Genomic DNA, 19285 nt, shown 5'->3' on the forward strand with positions numbered 1-19285 from the left:
AAATTTTATTGAATCCATTTTTCCTTCTACACGTGAGATGTTCCCTGTGCCACTGGCTGCAATACAACCCCAAAGCATGATTGATCCACCCCCATGCTTAACTGTTGGACAGAGGTTCTTTTCATTAAATTCTGTGCCCCTTCTTCTCCAAACGTACCTTTGCTCATTCCGGCCAAAAAGTTTGATTTTAAACTCATCGGTCCACAGAACTTGTTTCCAAAATGCATCAGGCTTGTCTATATCTCTATGAAGACCATATTTGTACAAGTATCTCTTTATAGTGGAATAGTGTACCACAACTCCAGTGTCTGCCAGATCTTTCTGGAGGGATCGTGCAGTCAAACGTGGGTTTTGAATTGTTTTTCTCGCAATCCTGCGAGCTGTTCTGTCTGATATTTTTCTTGGTCTTCCAGATCTTGCTTTAACTTCCACTGTTCCTGATGACTGCCATTTCTTAATTACATTCCGAACAGAAGATATTGACATCTGAAAACGCTTTGCTATCTTATTATAGCCTTCTCCAGCTTTGTCAGCGTCAACTATTTTCAGTTTCAGTTTTCTAGACAACTGCTTAGAAGATCCCATGGTGCTGATTGTTGGGGCAAGGTCAGATGAGTCTGGGAATTTAAAACCTTTGAGATTGACATGACCAGGTCTTCCCAGATGATGATTGAGAACAATCCATGACACTGGCAGGTCTCAGCCTTGCAAAGGGGGCAGTGCATGCTATAAATTCTGCAGGGTGCCCAAACTTTTGCAGACACCATTTTTTTGTTTTCTGTAATTTTGAAAGTGTCAATGATGGAAATAAAATCTAACTTTTGTTGACATATTATAAGAACGTCTAATCTGTAATTTGATGCCTTTTGGAAATTTTTCCATCTTTCCTTGGCTTCTTTATGCACATTAATAAAATTTTTTACCTGGGGTGCCCAAACTTTCGATCCCCACTGTATAGCTAACTAAAATCTGATTGGTTAATGCAAGCTATAAAGGGCCGGCAAACATTCTTTATAGACGTAATTGATCAGTGAAGAATTTTTGTGGCTTCTACAAGTGCCTGGGAATCTGACTAATCTGAGATCACCTTTGAGGATGGAGCTTGGACACAAACAAGGTCCATAATAACATGGATGAGCGAGTTTGGGGTGGAGGAACTTAACTGGCCTGCACAGAGGCCTGACCTCAACCCAATAGAACACCTTTGGGATAAATTAGAGGGGAGACTGCAAACCAGTTCTTCTCTCCAACATCAGTGCCTGACCTCATGAATGCCCTTTTGGAAAAATGGTCAAACATTCCCATAGACACACTTCTTTTTTTTTTTCCAAAAAAGCTTTATTGAAAGGTGAACATGGGTATGATACAAAACATACTTCTAAACCTTATGGACAGCCTTCCCAAATGAGTTGAAGCTGTTATAGCTGCAAAGGGTGGGAAAACTCAATACTGAACCCTATAGACAAAGACTGGGGTGCCATTAAAGTTCATGTGCGTGTAAAGGCAGGCGTCCTAATATTTTTGGTGTATAGTGTAGCTCAGGACTATTAAAAATATTTGGTGTTTACAAATGTATTGATCCTTTTATAATCATCTCTTGGTTAGGATTCTGATAATTATCTGTTCGAATGAAATAGCATATACACAACTGTGCATAATTTTGGACTCATTCTCACCAGCCCCATTGATCTGCATTGGTCATCATTGCCCAATGCAGTCCCAACGCATAGACAAGACAATCTGCCTTTTATCCTATTGTTTTAGTTCACATTGACACTTTACATTGGCATTAGCTGGAGGACAGGTTGAATTTTAAATTTAGAACAGTGTGTTACAAAAGATTGTACTGTGGTACATATAGATGAATTAAATAGCATTTGTGACATTTCAATAAAGTTGAAGCCCTCACACAATGCACACCAGCGGGAGCATGTTATACAAACCATAATACACTTCCATTGGTGTGAATAGGCCTTTAGATTAACATCATAATTAAATTCTTCACATTCACATCGCTGTTCCCTTAAGCTGGGCACACATTGTTTCTGCTGAACCAACCGACATTCAGACCATGTGTACAGCTGTCCTTTTGACAGAAGCTGGTCTAAAAAACAGCTTTTGTTGGAGGGACATGCTGAAAAACCAGCATCTGATCAGTGCTCGCAGCCAATAGCTACAAGCGCTGATTAGAGTGTTCTGGCAGATGGGAGCACGCTGTCAGAAAACAAAGGCACAATGGGAGAGATCGATGCACTAACTTCACTTAGTACATCAATCTCTTCATTTTTTTTTCTGTTCAGCCCCCTGGGTTGTATGAAAAAAAAAATAAATAAATAAGTGTGTGTACCAGGCTTTAGTTGCATCGAAGAATGGGGAGAACAATTGACAATTTACCAAATTTGTTAACTTTATCAGCTGAACCTGTATCTACTGTGTTCTTAAAAACACTGCAAGTACAGGAAAATACCAGAAAAATACCAGTTGAAATGCCAGAAGTCAAGTGAGCTCCTAACTTCCTACAGTGAGCTGACAAACAGTGCCTCTACTGCACTGAAATGCCAAGGAATTTTGTCAGTCCTGCCCAGTTCTCCTCTGGACTACAGAAAAATTCTCCTCATCTGTAAACCACAAGGGGTAAGTTCTCTGTAGTCCACACAAAAAAAACATGGAGGTCTGACAACATTACTTGGAATTTCACTCCTTCAAAGGCAGAGTCCATGGATGGTTATTACCTCATTGGATTTCTAACAGGATAAGCAGATATTTTTCTGTACATTTAGAGGGATAAAACAGTGAGTAATGTGAATGTATTGGAAAAACACATTTTATTTACCCAGAAATATGCGTTGTACTTTTGGTAAACAAACCCTTGGCAGTTTAAGATCAAGATTTTATATAGTCTATATTTGTTACTATTTTACATAACAAGAATACGTATATCATTACTGCAGGAATCTAAGTTTGTTGTTTTTAGGCCAAAGCTATACTCTCTTCTTGTTCCATGTTACACATCTGGGCATACAGTAAGGTGAAAGGAAAAAAAAAAATAAGAAAATTAAGAATTCTGAAATAAATCAAGTCACGCACTAGCTCAGTAATATTCCTTACACAGTATTACCATAGTAAAGATCCACCTCTATATGTTCTGTACTGCCCATCCGAAATCAGGTTCCAAGCTCTAGAACAAATATCTCTTCAACCCCATCTCTTTGATTAGCTTTCAGGATTTACTTGCTGAATTCGTTCTGATTTTAAATCTCCAGCTTTATAACCAAATCAGCATATGCTTCAACTCAATAATGCCATCACAGCAGTCTCAAAATACTGTTGCAATACACTAAGCAGGTTCATGCCACAAATAACCTTCTGTGATTCTGACTAAAGACAGCTAACGGGTCTCTTCACTTTAACTTCATGTAGAAAATAAGCTGTAAAAGTGGGTTGAGTAAAATAAGCACTGGTGAATTTGTGTGTTGTTTTAATTCCAAGCAGTCACAAGGACAAGGGACATGATCAGTTGATGAAAGAGTCACTTGGCCGAAGGATGTGTTGAGGGGTGCTTTTTTTTTTTAACCGCTTGTTCAATTCGGAACACAGTAAACCCTGGGAAAGTTTTGTTAGGTTTGGAATTTTTTTAAAACCTGTGATTAAGTTTAACATACTGGACCTCAGAAACTTGTAAGCCTCCACATAACAGAATATTTAAAAGCCATACCTTCTTTAAAATCCCAAGTACCAAGGTTTACTTACAATAATTTGTGTCACTTCCTCCCCTCCAAACCATAACAAACCTGCAGCGGTCTTGCAGCTTGATGTCTCACAGGTTTTACTTCCCAAACCTGTTAAGTTCCATTAGCAGTGCTTGTTCAGTAGGTTAACCTTACATACATACAAGTTTGATAAACGTTGTTCTATAGCATCACCTCCCTACTCACATACTTTTTTAGACAGCAGATTGCACCTATTTACAAAACGAAACAAAGCTGGCATACATGCTCTGGAGCTAAAAATGTTGCCATCCTGTATTTTAGTGGGTGTCTGAACTTACTTTATGTAGTAGTTTACTGTGAGTTTTTCCTACATTTACCTAGGACCAGGGCTTTTTTTTCTCAGAGAATAGGTGCAGGAACTCAATTACAAGTTCTAGTTGACACTTTTCCAATTTGTAGCAAATTTGCGTGGCAAGTCTCTAGCAAGAGCAAAGTTGCAGTGGTGAGTCTACAGCAAGAGCTCTGCAAGTCTACAGCATAGAAATTCAGCCACAGTGACCCCTGTGGTGGGATGACTATTGCACAACATAATTGAACCAGAATGTGCAGCAGACTTGCAGAACGTTTGCAAAGAAAGTTGATCTGGAGCCATGCAATGCAGACTTGCTGCAATTGTGAGACGAACTTGTGAAAACGGGCAAGTCTAGCAATAGCTTAACAGGTCATTTTCAAACTTGCAACTCAATTGCTTGCTACCTGGGCAGCCGACAGAGAAAAAATGGAGCTCACAGAGTGGTCAGCCTACCACCCGATGCCCCCCCTTTCACCCATGACCACACTGTCCTCCCGGGCACCTGCATCTCCCTTGTCCTCTGTTAAGGAGATCAGATGTGTGGAAGCTGTTGGGAGACAAGCTTTCACTTGTAAACACAGAAGCTTAAGCCCTCTTCCACACTTCTGTGTTTATAAGTGATAGTGGTGAGCAGGGAGCAGAGAGCCTGAGCCAAAGGTGGCATAGCTGAGTTCCACCAAGTTCCAGATGAAAAAAAAACTAGGACAATTACTAGTTTCCCATTTGATTTCTCTCCTGTATTTTAGGATTGCTGCAATACCTTACTGTTGCTACTAATAGGTTTATTTAATAAAGCTAGAGAGGGCAAAATTAGTCACAATTCTGCAGAGAAACCAATCAGCTTTTAAACTCCGCTTGCTTAATTAAGCTTTAGCAATAAAACCGGAAACCTGATTGGCTTCTCTGCAGAATTGTGACTAATTTTGCCCTTTCTTTAGTAAATTTTGCCTCTTGCTTTAGTAAATAAACCCCTAAGTGTCACTGACATTTATAGCTATGGGAAAAATCAAATTTTTACTATTAGGCATTGTGTCTTCTCTGGCTCCCACTAATTTCAGTGATGCATGTGGAGGTATATAAAAGCTTGAAAAGTGGCCTGGTGACGGTGAGCTCTCTCCCCAAGGGCTGCAGCCAGGGAAAGATGTGTGGAGAGCATGTGCTGTGTAGGCCTGAATCCTTTGGGGCCTAGCATAGAATCATTTGAGCTGCCCTGCCTGGTTGAGGAGTTTATGTTTCCAAGGAGGAAGAGCCTGGAGGATTCCTACACAAGGGGGATTGGCGTTCCCTCGTCAGAGGGTCCTGGCCCTCCTTTGGACTAATGGAGTCCGGAAGCCCTAGTTGCTATTGGAGACCTAATGCTGACCCTCTTAATCTGTGAAGTCAGAGCAATAAAACTATAAAAGAGTGACCGGTGTCCTTTCTAGTCCTGCAGCGCTCCCCTGTGGCCATGGATCCGCCCTCAGGCAAATGCTGGCCTTCTCCCTGCTAGAAGTGAGTCCACTCCTCTACCCCTATGCAGGTGGGGTGCTACACTAATTTTCTCACCTCTAATGGGCCCTTACTCTAACCCCAAATGTATAATGTACCCTTTGGTCACAACAGTCAGTCTTCATTGGTTTATAAGAGCTAATATAACAAAAAACTATCAGCGCGAAACCAAATATGTGATATAACACCCCTACCGAGGAAGACGTTGGAGCCATACGCTCGTCGTAACGCGTATAGGGGGCGGAGCTTGCGTGACCGACGCCGAACATCTCTCGAGTGACACACGCTATTATTGCCATAACAGCAGGCACGGTGAAGTGCCCTGTACATGTGAGTAAACTTCTATTTACCTCAATAAAGCCTGATTGTTGAAACGGAGAGCACTATATTTTCCCTTTTATATTTTGCATCGCATGTCCCGTGTCTTGAGACCTCCGGAGCTGAGAGGCTGGAGTATCTTTCCAGGAGTCTGATATCCTCAGTATATGCTTTAGCTGGCCCGTCTGGGTCCTGTTTGGAGGTGAGAGGCCAATCTATCAGGTGGAGGGATTTCACAGATTGGTGTGCACTTTTCACCAGATTGCATTTCTGATTTGGACACCTGGACACTTATGCACATTTATTGGATTTTGAGCACAATCACAGCTTGTATGGACTTCAGATATTGATTATATTAACATCATTTATGTTTATTGGTGCACGTCTGGCGCAGCACATTTTTTGTATTTATAAGAGCTAATAACATTTTTAAAAAATATATGTGGTTTATGCAGTACTCTCAAGCATTCCAGTTTGGCACTTACTTTGTGTTCAACAATATTCTAAAAGCAACTACCAAGAATATTAGGGCAGTATATGTTATTTTAGGGCAAGCTTTGTTGTTTACAAAATAAGAAATTGTACAATCTTTAGGCAATGTTCATTTCATTTTTCTGATGTTTTAATTTCAAGCATATACTTAAATTTGTCATATATAATTAAATATTAATGGCATGGTATACATATTTCATTTAAAAGAGCAGCTGAAGAATCAAGGATTGCTTGGCTTATTAGCTTTTCCAGGAAAGGTGCAGTTTCAACTGTTTATTATTACAGACTGCAGAAAGACTTGTTATGTTTTTGAATTAACTGGAGAGAGTGGATACTTATACCTGTTTTACTGCTGTTAGCAAAAGTGATGGCTACCAATTATAGACTTCATTTCTTATGTGTGTCCCAATGTTCTGTTTGAAAAAAAATGAGAGCCCTGTGAATGTCATTACAGCATATTGAAATACAATGAAGCTGATGATTACAGATATAATTCTTATTTGAGCAACCAAGTTCTCTCATTACATTTCTCCCATTAGTAATAAAAACACAGAAAAAGGAAAAACTTATCAGAGATTCTAACTGACAAGATCAGGATAAAAATAGTCTAAGAGGAAGATACACAAGCCTAATTTATTAGTATAACAATGGGACATGTGTGATATTTTCTTGATAATAATGAAGATCTCATGAGGATCTATTTGTAAATATGCTTACATTTTATCTTTCTATCTAAAAATTACATAATGTATGGTCTGCCTAAAGGACCGTACACACGGGCCAAAAATTGGGTTTAAAGTGTTAATAAACCCACAACAGTAAAATAAGTCTGTACATGCAGTAAAGCATGCTTGTTATACTCACTGTACAACCTAAGGGATCAATCCTCTGCATTGTGTATAAAGGCTGTGTGATCCTGTCTCTAATCCTCCTCTTCTTCCACTGACTCCAGACCATTTCCTGATAGAACACAGCATTAGGAGTCACTCTGCACATGCTCAGTTTGGTATGTATTGCTACAGAGTTTTTTTTTTTTTTTTCTGGGAGGGCATGTGATCAGCACATGGCCATTCAGCACTGTCCAGACAGAGGATCAGGGGAAAATGGAAAATCCTCCTACAAGCTTTAACCAGACACTGAGAGAAGTTACCATACTGCTATATATTGCTGATGAGAAAAGGTGTTTAGCAGTTTATATTTACTGAAATAATTGCATTTCCCTGTTCTGTGCACTGTGAGACCAGATATAATGACAAATGTTGGCACTATATAAATCCTATACAATAATAACAATAATAATAATAATATTGCAGGCTCCTGGGTTTAGTAACACTTTGACTTACTTGACCTTAGAAACATGTAACCTTACACATATCAGATTATTTAAAAGCAAATTATTTTTCAGTTTTGGCTACACACACTTAAACATATCCTGGCAGCCCATTTTCTTCTATCTTCTTTAAAATCCCAAGTTCTAAGGTTTACCTGCAATAATTTGTGTCACTGCCCGAACCATAACAAACCTGAAGCGATCTTCTTACTTTTCTTGTTCAAAAGTTTTATTAAGTTTTGAGGAATAAACAATAACAAACATTCAATAACAATGTATACTGTCATAACAGGGTCACAATACAAACGTTGCTACATGTCAATGGAATGATCGTTGAGTAAGCGTAAAAGTTCAGAAGGCTATGTAGATAAGCGAGGAGACCAGATCCATCAAGCATAACAAAGCAGGTCCCCTACTAGTCTCTCAAATCGGCTAGAGGGACCTAACTTATTGAGAGCGAAATGGAGAGGCTCAATCGTCTACGGTTGTTAATGCCTTCTTCAAAGGATCACCTTTACCATGTGATTCATGTATTGTGACATAGCTAGAACCTAAAGGCAGGTGAAAGTAACAATGAAGTGATAGGAAGGAGGGGGGACGGGGATATATGGTAAGTCCAGAGAACTGCAGGTAGCTGGGGAGATATATGTAACGTAATCAAGGGGTCTTAGAAGTCCAACTCAGAGGATTAAAGGTCAAGGATATAGGCAATGAACGTGAGATAGCCATGGAGTCCACGCAGAAAGAGATTTACTGTATGTATTGTTTTTTGTGGCATGCACGCATTCCATAGAGCAGCTACGATTTAGGTCACTAATCACATCAGATACATTGGGGGTTAGCAATAGTTTCCAGTTCCTAGTGATATTTAATTTAGCCGAGAGAAGTATGTGAAGGACCAAAGGTCTGACAGACAGATCTTCTTACTGTTCATTAGTACTTCTCAAACCTGTTAAGTCCCATTAGCAGTGCTTGTTCAGTAGGTCAACCTTACATACATACAAGCTTGGTAAACGCTGTTCTATAGACTCACCTCTCCACTCACATACTTTTTTAGACAGCAGATTGCACCTATTTACAAAATGAAAAAAAGCTGGCATACATGCTCTGCAGCTAAAAATGTTGCCATCCTGTATTTTAGTGACTGTCTAAATTTACTTTTCCTGGGTAAAAGTTTACCTAGGACAATTACTAACTTCCCATTTGTTTTACTGGGTTGAACCAAAAAAAAAAAGGTAATATTGTGTACCAGGCTTTTGACAGCTGCAGCTGCCGACACCTTCTCTGAGTATACAGTGATCCCGACTTTGATTAATCAAAGCTGACAATTGCTGTATACTTAGAGGGAGAGTCCCAGCAGCAAGGCAGAGACACTGGATGCACATGTCCTGTGTACAATGATGATTTTTTTTAGGCATTTCTAGTATTTCTAGTATGCCAAAAGTCTGCAAATAGGTAAAAAATGAATGCAGTAATCTTTGAAATATTGGTGAATTAGGGAACCTTATTGAGACTCTATGTATTACCCTATTAGTCCAGTGCAGGGAAGTGTTCGTGTGTACTCCCCCTCCGCATATGCTTAACATAATTGTTTGTGTTTAAACTGTTTTGGATCACTGCTTTATGTCTTATCATTCTCTTCATGTGGATACTATTAGATGAGTAGTTTTGTGCTGAAAGTCTTTGTGTAGCTAAATTTAGACAGGTTAAAGTAGTAATAAACACCAAAGCTAGTATTTATTACGTATATTGCAGCTTACTAGTTTTTAAATGTGATGGCTTTCTTTCTTACTGGTGATCTAGCCAGTAAGTCTGTTGTGTTCAACAGAATGAGTTGTCTTGTAGATGTAGTACTTCCAGGGTTGAAACAAAATTTACTGTTGACAGGGGTGTTTGCAGTGATCAGCTTTAATTTATTATTTAAAACCTTTAACCTCAAAGGAAGAAAAACTTTCACTGTGGCCGCTTATAGAGTGTAAGAAGGAGTTGAGCCTCAATTTGTCAGTGTATGTAAATCTGCTAGTGCATCTAACACCCCCTCCCCCAGATTAACAAATCTGCTGTCCAAAGGTGTCACTGTGGTCCTTCATACAGAGTGGGGGCACTCTAATACAGAAGGTGTATTACTGGCAAGATCACCTGGTGAAAACAGAGGGGGAAAAAGCCTAAAAAAAGAAAACTGATGCAGCCACCATGAAGAGAAGTCAGTAAAGAGGGTGCCAGTGTGAGCCCTGAAGAGTTAATTTAAAGCGGAGTTCCTGCCACAAAAAAAATTTTCAATGAAAATACCCCCGAGACAGTCAGGGCTAGTACATTCCACAATGGATAGCCTCTGTATTGTCCCGGTTCGCACTTACCTTTTAGAATAAATACTTACCTTCTCCAGTGCTGCCATCTCGGATGTGGGCAGCTGAAGCCAGCGCATCCTCTTCTGCGTCCTCTTCCGTGCCCTCTTCTTCTCCCAGAATGCGCCTGCACCGGCCCCGCTCGTCACTTCCGGTGCACGTGCGTCATCCCTCCACAGCTTCTGGGCATGCCCAGAAGCTGTTTAGCAGGGAATGAGGTGCCGCACCAGAAGTGACGAGCGGGGCCGGTGCCGGCGCATTGATTCCTGGGAGCGATGACGTTCAGCTCCCAGGAATCAATGCAAAGAGGAAGTGACACTGCGGGCCGTGACCGCAGAGGGATGAAGTGGAAGAAAGGTGAGTATATTTTTCTGCAATAACAAGGTAAGTAAAAAAAAAAAAACGTAATTATCCATTTCTTTTTCAGGTGACTAGAAGCAAGCGGATGGCCCAAAATCGACTATGTCGATTTTGTGGCCGGAACTCCGCTTTAAGAGTTGCAGCAGCGTTTACATGTAGCTACCTCAGCCAGGAGGGATGAAGGGAGCAATACAAAGGACTTTGTGTCACCGGGGAGTTTCAAAGTCAGTCAAGTGTTAACAGACAGCAAGTCAGTGTTAACAAGCGCCAACCGGCATTGACCGGCATTCAGCCGGCATCAAGTCAGCGTCAAGAGGCCTTTTCCTCAGTTGTCCCATTACTTTGTGAATAGTTGAGTCAGAGGAGTATCCCACTCATTCCCTTCTACCATCCAGGTTCCTAAAATAAATACAAAACCCAAAGATGTTGGACTGTTTCCTGTCTCAGTGCTCACACTTGGAGAACATGCTTAAATGTGCTTTTTCTAGCGGTAACCCTGGAGGACCCACATCCAGCAAAACGGCTGGGAATTCTGCTACATGAACCTGGCCTAAAGTGATAAAAAATTGTACGACAGAATAAAAATTTGGGAGAGATGTAATGTGCTGTAGAGTATTTGTATTGTATTTTGGAACAACAATCTGGTATCCTACAAGAAAAATGTTTGTGCTTGTTCCATCGGATATTATCGAATGAACTGTCCTGATCATCTTTCAAAAGCTGTGTACTAACGATTAGATTATCGTACGACTGCTTCAAAAGCGTTGTTTTTATGATTTTCTGATCATGTCTACGGGCTATAAGTGGATGGAAAAGGGCAATTGAGAGTTTTGTGGCTTCAAATGCTGCCATTTCTAGCAACAGTGGAGATATTCCAGCCTGCCTAGATGATGAGTACGGGCAGCTGGTAGTCTGGAGCACATCTGATAGACATGAAATCATCACTTTTGGTTTAACTGATTGCAAAAAGGTCAACGTTTTGGCAGGATCTGGTAACTGTCATTTCGTATTTATAGTAGCTTTATTTAGAGTAGCAATGTACATTCAATTGCCAATAAAACCAACAACAGTGGGATAGGATTTTACATCAAATATTCACAAAGATTTAGAGATAAGATTTCTCGTTTCAGCAGTAATTTGCTATAACGTGTTGACAATATCATCCAAATGAATTTAGTTACAGTGTCACAGGTGTAAAACAAATCTGATTACATCATCTATTTGCTTTCATTTTGCCAAGTCTGTATTAGACGTATTTCGTCTTGCCTGATCGGAATGCTGTTGTGAGCTTCTAGCAGCTCTAGCGCTGGTCCTTTGCTCTTATTCTCTGGCTATTGTATCCATTAATGTCTACAAACCTCAGACCCAAGGGTAGTGAATGCCCAGGAAACCTCTCCTTTCATTGACCTGTTCATTTCCTGCTCCATGACTAAGCAACAGCCGGCCAGCTACTCTGTGAGGGAATCCCCTCAACACAGACCAGTGACAAATCCTTCATCTCTACAACACGGTGACCTAGAAAAAAAAAAGGTGACACCTCCATGGAGTTACCGCGATGCTCATTTTTACTTCTATTCTGTGAGATGTCTGCTATTAAATGAATTGCATTGCCAGCATGGACTTTTTTTCTTCAGCCTAAATGAAAGCCAAAAGAGTATTAAACAGAATTAAGCTTGCTGGAAAATTAAACATATTGCAGTGTTTTCTTCTGGCTTCTGCTTAGCGCTATAATCCCTTATTGCCTCGAGGCTAGCAATGGTTTGCAGTACCTTTATTAATGTGGCTTAAATTCCTTCATTACACTAGGTATGAAAATCGTAAACATTAATATTAGTAGCATGCTGCTTTAATGAATTGATCTCATTTGAAATCCCTTAAAGCCACAAGCAAATGCCATACTGTTCATGTAAAGGATAACAACCACCATATTTAAAATGTATCTATAGTTCAGCATGTAACATGCTTTGCATTCTAAGTCAGAAGGTGCCTGCAACACATTTAGCTTTTGGCTCATTATTTGTTTTTGTTAAATGGTTGCAGTAATCTCCAAACAACATGTAGAAAAACAAAGAGTTTCCCCAGCTCTCCTATTGTTTCATTGTAACCGGCAGCCGTAGATTCCGATTCTGCCTACAGTGCCACCTGCAGGTATAATCTAGAACTATGGCTTATTGGTTCACATATAAAACTTTTGAGTTTGAGAGAAAAGTACTACATAGAGCTATAATAAATTAAAGCTAAATGTTACATTTGTTAGTAGTGTATTTTACTTTATTTAACTTTATTTAACATTATGGTCTTAAAGTGTTACTAAACTCAGGAGCCTGCAATCACGATATCGGTCTCCCACAGTACACAGAACATGGAAATGCAATACATTTAGTAAATATAAACTGCTAAATCCTTCTCAACATACCAGTTGTTCTGTTGGTATGGTGATCCAATGGGTTCAATAGTTTCTCTGTTCTGGAATAAGCTTGTAGACAGTAAAGTTAGCATCTTTTGTCTGTATACTTGTGCCAAGTCAAAGTTTCAGAATGTACCAAAGCTATTGGACCATCATGGCAGACAAGGCATCTAGAAGAGAGAGAATTTAGCAATAGTAGCTTATGTTATATTAAAAGAACACGTTTACTTTAAATAATTTATCCTCTGATCCCCTAGATATTTATCAAAGGCACAATGCTAGGAATACTCTGTTTGAAAAAATATTTAAAAAAACGAAATCCTAAACTGGTTACCCTAATTTGTAAAGCGCTTCCCACTTTTTCTTAAGCTTCAAATTAAAATTCTCATGTGTGCTGAAAGCTCATGTACATTTATGTTTTGAGAGCCATTTAATAAGATAAGACTCACTTTTTCAGATCTTGATATATAATTACACTGACACTGCATGATTGGAAGCCTTACTTCAACAATCATCTACACATAGCAATTAGCAATCATCATGGTGATAAAACTAATAATACCCAGTTTTTAAATGTTGCTGTAGGTATTTTACATTTTCTCAAAATGGCTTTGTCATAAAGGAAAGTCCTGGCCCTATACAATCTAGTAAAGTCTCCAAACTGTGGTGGCCAGATGCAGCCCTTTGCTTGCCTTTATTTGGCCCTTGGGACATCATTTCTCCCACTGATACAGGCACTATTTCTTCCACTGACAACAACAATGAGGCAAAATTCCTTTCACTAATATTAGAAATGAGGCACTATTCCATCCACTGGTCCCAACAATGAGGCTCCGTTGCTTCCATGGACACCAATGACGGGGAACTGTTTCTTCCACTGACCCCAAAGATAAGGAAACCATTTATTTCACTTACACCAACCATGGGGCTCAATTCCCCCCACTGACACCAAAGACAGGGCACTATTCTATCTCCTGACACCAACAATGGGGCGCTATTCCTCCCATTGACCCCAATGACGGAGCGCTATTCCCTCCACTCACTCCAACAATGGGGTCCCATTCTCACCACTGACACTAATAATTGGTGCACTATTCCTCCCACCAATACCAATAATGAGGCACTATTCCTCCTCCTACTGACTACAGGCACCATACGTTGTTCTCACTCCCACTGGCAACCAAGCCCGGGCATTTTTTTAATCCCAGTAATGCAAAGCATTTTCTACTCCCACTGGCCACCCTAAAGTCTGAATGACAGCAATCTGGTCCTTTGTTTAGAAAGTTTGGAAGCCCCTGTAGTAAAAAATGGAAGCTACATTACAGATTCCAGCATATTGTTAGGATCAAGCTTAAGAAAAGCAAATAATTTGGTGGTTTGGTACAGGAGGCTCACTTTTTTTGCTCAGCCAGACAAACATGTGGCAGTATTGATGAACTTGTTAAATGTGGGCAGTTCATTTTCATTTAGCCTCAAACGTTTATGGCAAGACCCAGCATATATGAATGGGCAAATTGATTTAGGTGATATCACTGTTTGCCTACAATGATCCAGACACTTGTGTTGGCAATAGCCATTTCCTTACTTCTGCTGTGTATTAGACTGATGGAAGTGATTCTAAATAGGTTTAGTTACATGTAAACCTGTACTGAGAAAAATATTAAGGCTGCCATTGCCAGCTTCATTTTAAAGCTGTTAGACACCTCGTTTTTCTGGTTTTAATACTTTATCAAAAGCCAACATGGTACAAGTATGCAAATCAAGAAAATTTGAATTCCTAATTTGCATACTTATTACAGGTCAGTGACTCAGAAAATACTAAAGCCATTGGATCTGCATGACAATATCCTAAAACTAGTATGTGTCACATGTATAAAGGAACATCTGCTTCTCTTAATCAGAAAGAGATTGTGGTTCATGTTAGATTCCTTTTGCATTTAGGTCTCAAAGTGTAAAGTGTAAAATAGAGCTGGTGGAGGCTGTTCACATGCTGCAGTCACTGTGTTTTGCGTCACAGCAAGTTTAACACAGCTTGCCAGGTTGACAGGCAGCATTACCCGTCAAACTTGGCAAATCAAATCAAAGTAGCCATGCTGAAACTGTGAGAGATTAGGCACGTGGTTGCTCAGCCCATTTGGCAGAGAAAAAAAATTAGCACTCAGGGGGCAGCACGAATTATCTCCTGAACCCCTGACATTGGCTGCTTAGCCACATCCAGAACAGTGATCTGCAGTGGAATGCTTTCAGAATATTGGCTAGTGTGAGCCTGGCATTTTATGAGAAACAACTTCGTTATTTATTTTGTGTAACTACTTGAATTTTTTTAATTTACATGTTATCCATAGACAGTAATAGTGTGCCATGTTGACTGGCATAGTTATTTTTTGGGTCATAGCAACCTTCCCATCCTATCATTCTGCAAAAAAATTACATGTGCTGCCTGTCATGACATTTAGTGATATGAAATAAAAAATATACACAGTGCATTGTCTGAAAATGAATTGCTTACACAGGTATAGAGTATGCTTGCAGAGTGCTGCAGTTGGGTGCCAAACAAATGTACTTCTTTTACTTTCTTCTTTTGTATGTCTCACCTGCATAGGAATACTTTGTTCACCAATTACTCTAGTTTACTGCATTCATTTATTGTCACAGTTTTCAGGTGTCCCATTAGGAAGCTGTCTTTGATTTCTCTTGATCAAACCCTATAAGCATTCAGACATCTTAGATTTGACCAACAGCTCCTTTGCTGGTCATCACAGTGAATAAAGGGAGCAAAATGCCTCACATTTGTTCAGAGCTATTAACTACTGTACATTTGTACATCATGATAATGTGTATACCATAACATGATTTGTGTACACGTGTAATACAATAAGAGGTATATATTTTTACTGTTGAACAAACATGAACAGAAAAAAATTAAAGTTTAACCACCCCCTACCCGTCTTAAAGACAAATGATATATGGCCGTATAGACAAATTAACTGTACGGCTGGAGGGTGGCTCTCTCGTTCTGGGACAACGTCATATGATGTTGTCCCACTCTCGCCCCACGCATTCGTGCCTTTAGGGGCATGTAGTGTAGTCATTGCCGGCACACTGTGTCCCTGGGATGCGACGCATCCCCAATCTCCGTAAAGAGCCTAAGACAAGGCTCTTTACCCATGTGACCAGCTGTGTCCAATCACAGCTGATCACATGTAAACAAGGAAATGCCAGTTATCGTATTATATTATATTTCAACCATATTATAAAAGGAAAGCAGAGGTAGTGTTTATACACATTTAATTCTACTTGTATCTTTTGCATCTATCCATTTTTCTTGAGATGGCCCTATGAAAGAGTGTATCGGGACTTACTGTGCAAGAACAGAGGATTGTAGCTGGAAAAATGTAACAAACTCACTGTTAAGGAATAATAGCTCTCTTTCAGAAGTCAGTGAGCAGCTAGAGGGGAAGAATTATAGAAACAGAATAGGGTAAGAGGGCTAGGGAGTGGGGATGAGCGTACTTCCAGTGAAAGTAGCCTTACCCTTTAATCCCAGTTCACACTTGTGTGATGCAGGAACCAGCGCAATTCCAGTGCGGGTTCCCGCATCGTATCTCAATCTTAGGCAGTTCACACTGCTCTCTGAGAACCGCTGCAGGTGTCAATGTAAAGGTAATGACACCCACAAAACAGTTCGTAGATCACAGTGTGAACTGTGAAATAGGACAGGAATTGCATGCAATCCAATTCCAGTGTGGACCAAAAGAAGGGTCCTACACCATTTTGGTGTAAATGCAAAGCAATTTCAGCCATACAGTTTGTGTGGCTGAATTTGCATCGTACAGACATCACACGTGATGTGCACAGCAATGCGGTGCGAATTACATGCAATGTTTGGCATCACAGTAGTGTGAACCCAGCCTTAAGGTGTTCCACTTTGCAGTCAAATTTGAGAAACTCTCTTTATAGGTCTGTTACATGTTCTCATTTACATAATATACCTAAAAATAATTGAAAAAACATGTTTTCTTGTGAAAGAAAACCTTTGTTTTCTACCTTTTTAGCTGCTTGTTTGGATCTGTGTTATGCACAGGAGTTTATGAGCCGCTTCTATTGCTTTGAAGAGATGGCAATGAAAAAAATAAGGAACAGTTTTTTCAACATAAACATACAATGAGCCAGCCATGCCTGGCAAACATGAACCCTTTGTTAAGACAGATAGTCCTGCTCATCTAGTTTTAGGTTGACAACGAATGGATTTTTTTTTTTTTTTAAATGAACGGGTTCTCCCATCCAAAAAATCGAGGTGGATAAAGGGATCCACCCCACTGAGACATTGTACTCTGATAGTGGGGGCTCTCCACTGTCAGAATACACTGATCAGCAGTTGCAACTCATTGGCTGCAGCCACTGATCAAGGAAAATTCTCCAACAAGCCCGTTCCACAGAAGGTGATCATTAGATGGGAACCGGCACGCATTGCACACTGCTAAACCAGCTGAATTTTGATCCATCTATGACCAACATTAATATTAATGAAATCTTCCAGAATAGTACAGACAATGTTGATTATGGCAAACGCAAATCCCCAGCCCCCTTATTAACAGGTAGTACTAAATAGGATTTTTCAACACTAGAGAGAGAAAAAGAGCATCTAATAAAGGTAGGCTGAAATTTTTAAGTATTGTTTAAAGTCATGCTATATGAATGGGAACATGTAACAAAAATAAAGTAGGTTGCAAAAATAGAAAGAGGTCGCCCATCCGCCGCACACCTCACCCGGCCCGAGTGGTGGTAAGCTGGGTAAAGCAGCCTCAGCTCAATTCATCCAGACCATGTCTCCAACATGTTTCACTCCACCCCCGGGACTTAATCATGTAGATTATGAGTTCTCAATGATTAAGTCCCAGGAGTGGGACGAAACAGGTTGGAGACACGGTCTGGAAAAATCGAGCTGAGGCTGATTTTACCTGCTAACTACTAAGGCTAGGAGAGGTGTGCGGTGACCAGGCTACCACTTTCTATTTTTTCCACATGCTTTGGGTCTGGGCGGACCTTTCCTCAGCCTGCACCCTCACTGGTCAGCGGCATCTGACTCACTGGACCTTGACAGCATGAGCTGGGACCCTCATTTATCATGGGTCTCAAATATAAAGTAGGTGTTTTCCCAATTTAGCTGCAAACGTATGCCTGGATGCTGATCATTCTTCATCCAGCTTCTCTCTTCAATACAGCAAAGTTTAATGGAGTGGGCAGTGGGACATTTCAGTATTAATTTCCGTCTTTTGTAAGGAATGTTTCCTTTAAGGAAGGAGCTCCAGTGTAGAGTAAATAATTTGATAGTTTTTAAGCATCTTACATCTCTAAATATAATTGGTTACAATTTTTAATCTAACATGAAGTTTAAAAATAAAATATTTTAATTGCATTGTGCAGCAAGATGTTTTCTGGTAGCATAAAGAGTACTGAGAGTTCAAAATGTTATTACGTATAAGCCTGCAGTGTTTTGTTACTTAAAGAGTGAGTGATTAATTATATTACTGTAAGATGTATCTAGTGCGTGTTTCCTTTGCGATTTTGCCAATCTTCAAAACAAATCTCGTTCTGCAGAAATACAGTAGGTATGACAGATAAATCAGCTACTGTGAATTATCTTGGTGGAGTCGTCTAGCCAACCCTGTATTCTTCTGTTCTTATCTGCTTTCCTGAACTCCCTTGACTGATTTTCCTTGAAAACCCACAAAGCTGTGTTTTTGCTCTCCCAAGGCTCTTCTTCATGTTCATTTGCTTTGAAGCCTGAGCTGATTCTCCCTTGTTGGCTGCTTAACATTCACTCTCCTTCTCTGTACCCCACATATTTCCATTCCTCTGTGAAATGACATCTCATATTTTGATCTTATAGTTCCACGTGCTTTTGAAACTTACTTTTTATCTTGCCAGACTCTAGCCCACCTGCTTTCCTTTTGTATTCCTTTTGATTTGTATCTTCTACCCAACTATAAGACCAACTCGCTAATACACGTTATTGTGAACTAGTCTTAAAATAGAATTGGGCCACCTGTTTCTCAACGGGTTTTTAGGAAGCTGCTAGTCTCAGCAAATCTCTTCTCTTGTAGTTCCACAGTCATAAAAGAGTAACAGCTGTCCAAGCACAGATGAAAGTTTATGATGTATTTTAAAAATATGCTTTTCTCTACCCTATAATAAAATAAAAATTTCAAGAAAATGCATATTTTTAGCCTTACATACTTTGGCATTCAAGGATATATACTTACTTGTGATGTTCGGTAGACCATTGGGCCCTGTATGTGTTCACTACTATGTGATTAATAGTACTTTTGATTACCAAAAAACTGATTATTGCAGAGTGTTGGAAAACTCCTGTTTGAACTGGTATCAATCCTTACCTTTTCTTAGGAGAATGAGGAACAACATTTTAACTGTGCAAACATTTCATCCATCTGTTAAAGCTAATTTGAAGTCATTCTTTAT

General features: G+C 39.8%; 1 protein-coding gene across 2 annotated transcripts in view; it reads left to right on the forward strand.

Moving 5' to 3' along the window:
• The window catches only part of TMEM132E (transmembrane protein 132E), a 622727-nt gene that overhangs the window by 360221 nt on the left and 243221 nt on the right, over positions 1 to 19285 (forward strand). The gene's annotated exons all lie outside the window — the stretch shown is intronic.

Source organism: Pelophylax lessonae (genome assembly GCF_965119305.1).
Source record: "Pelophylax lessonae genome assembly, chromosome: 2".
Taxonomy (NCBI): Eukaryota; Metazoa; Chordata; class Amphibia; order Anura; family Ranidae; genus Pelophylax; species Pelophylax lessonae.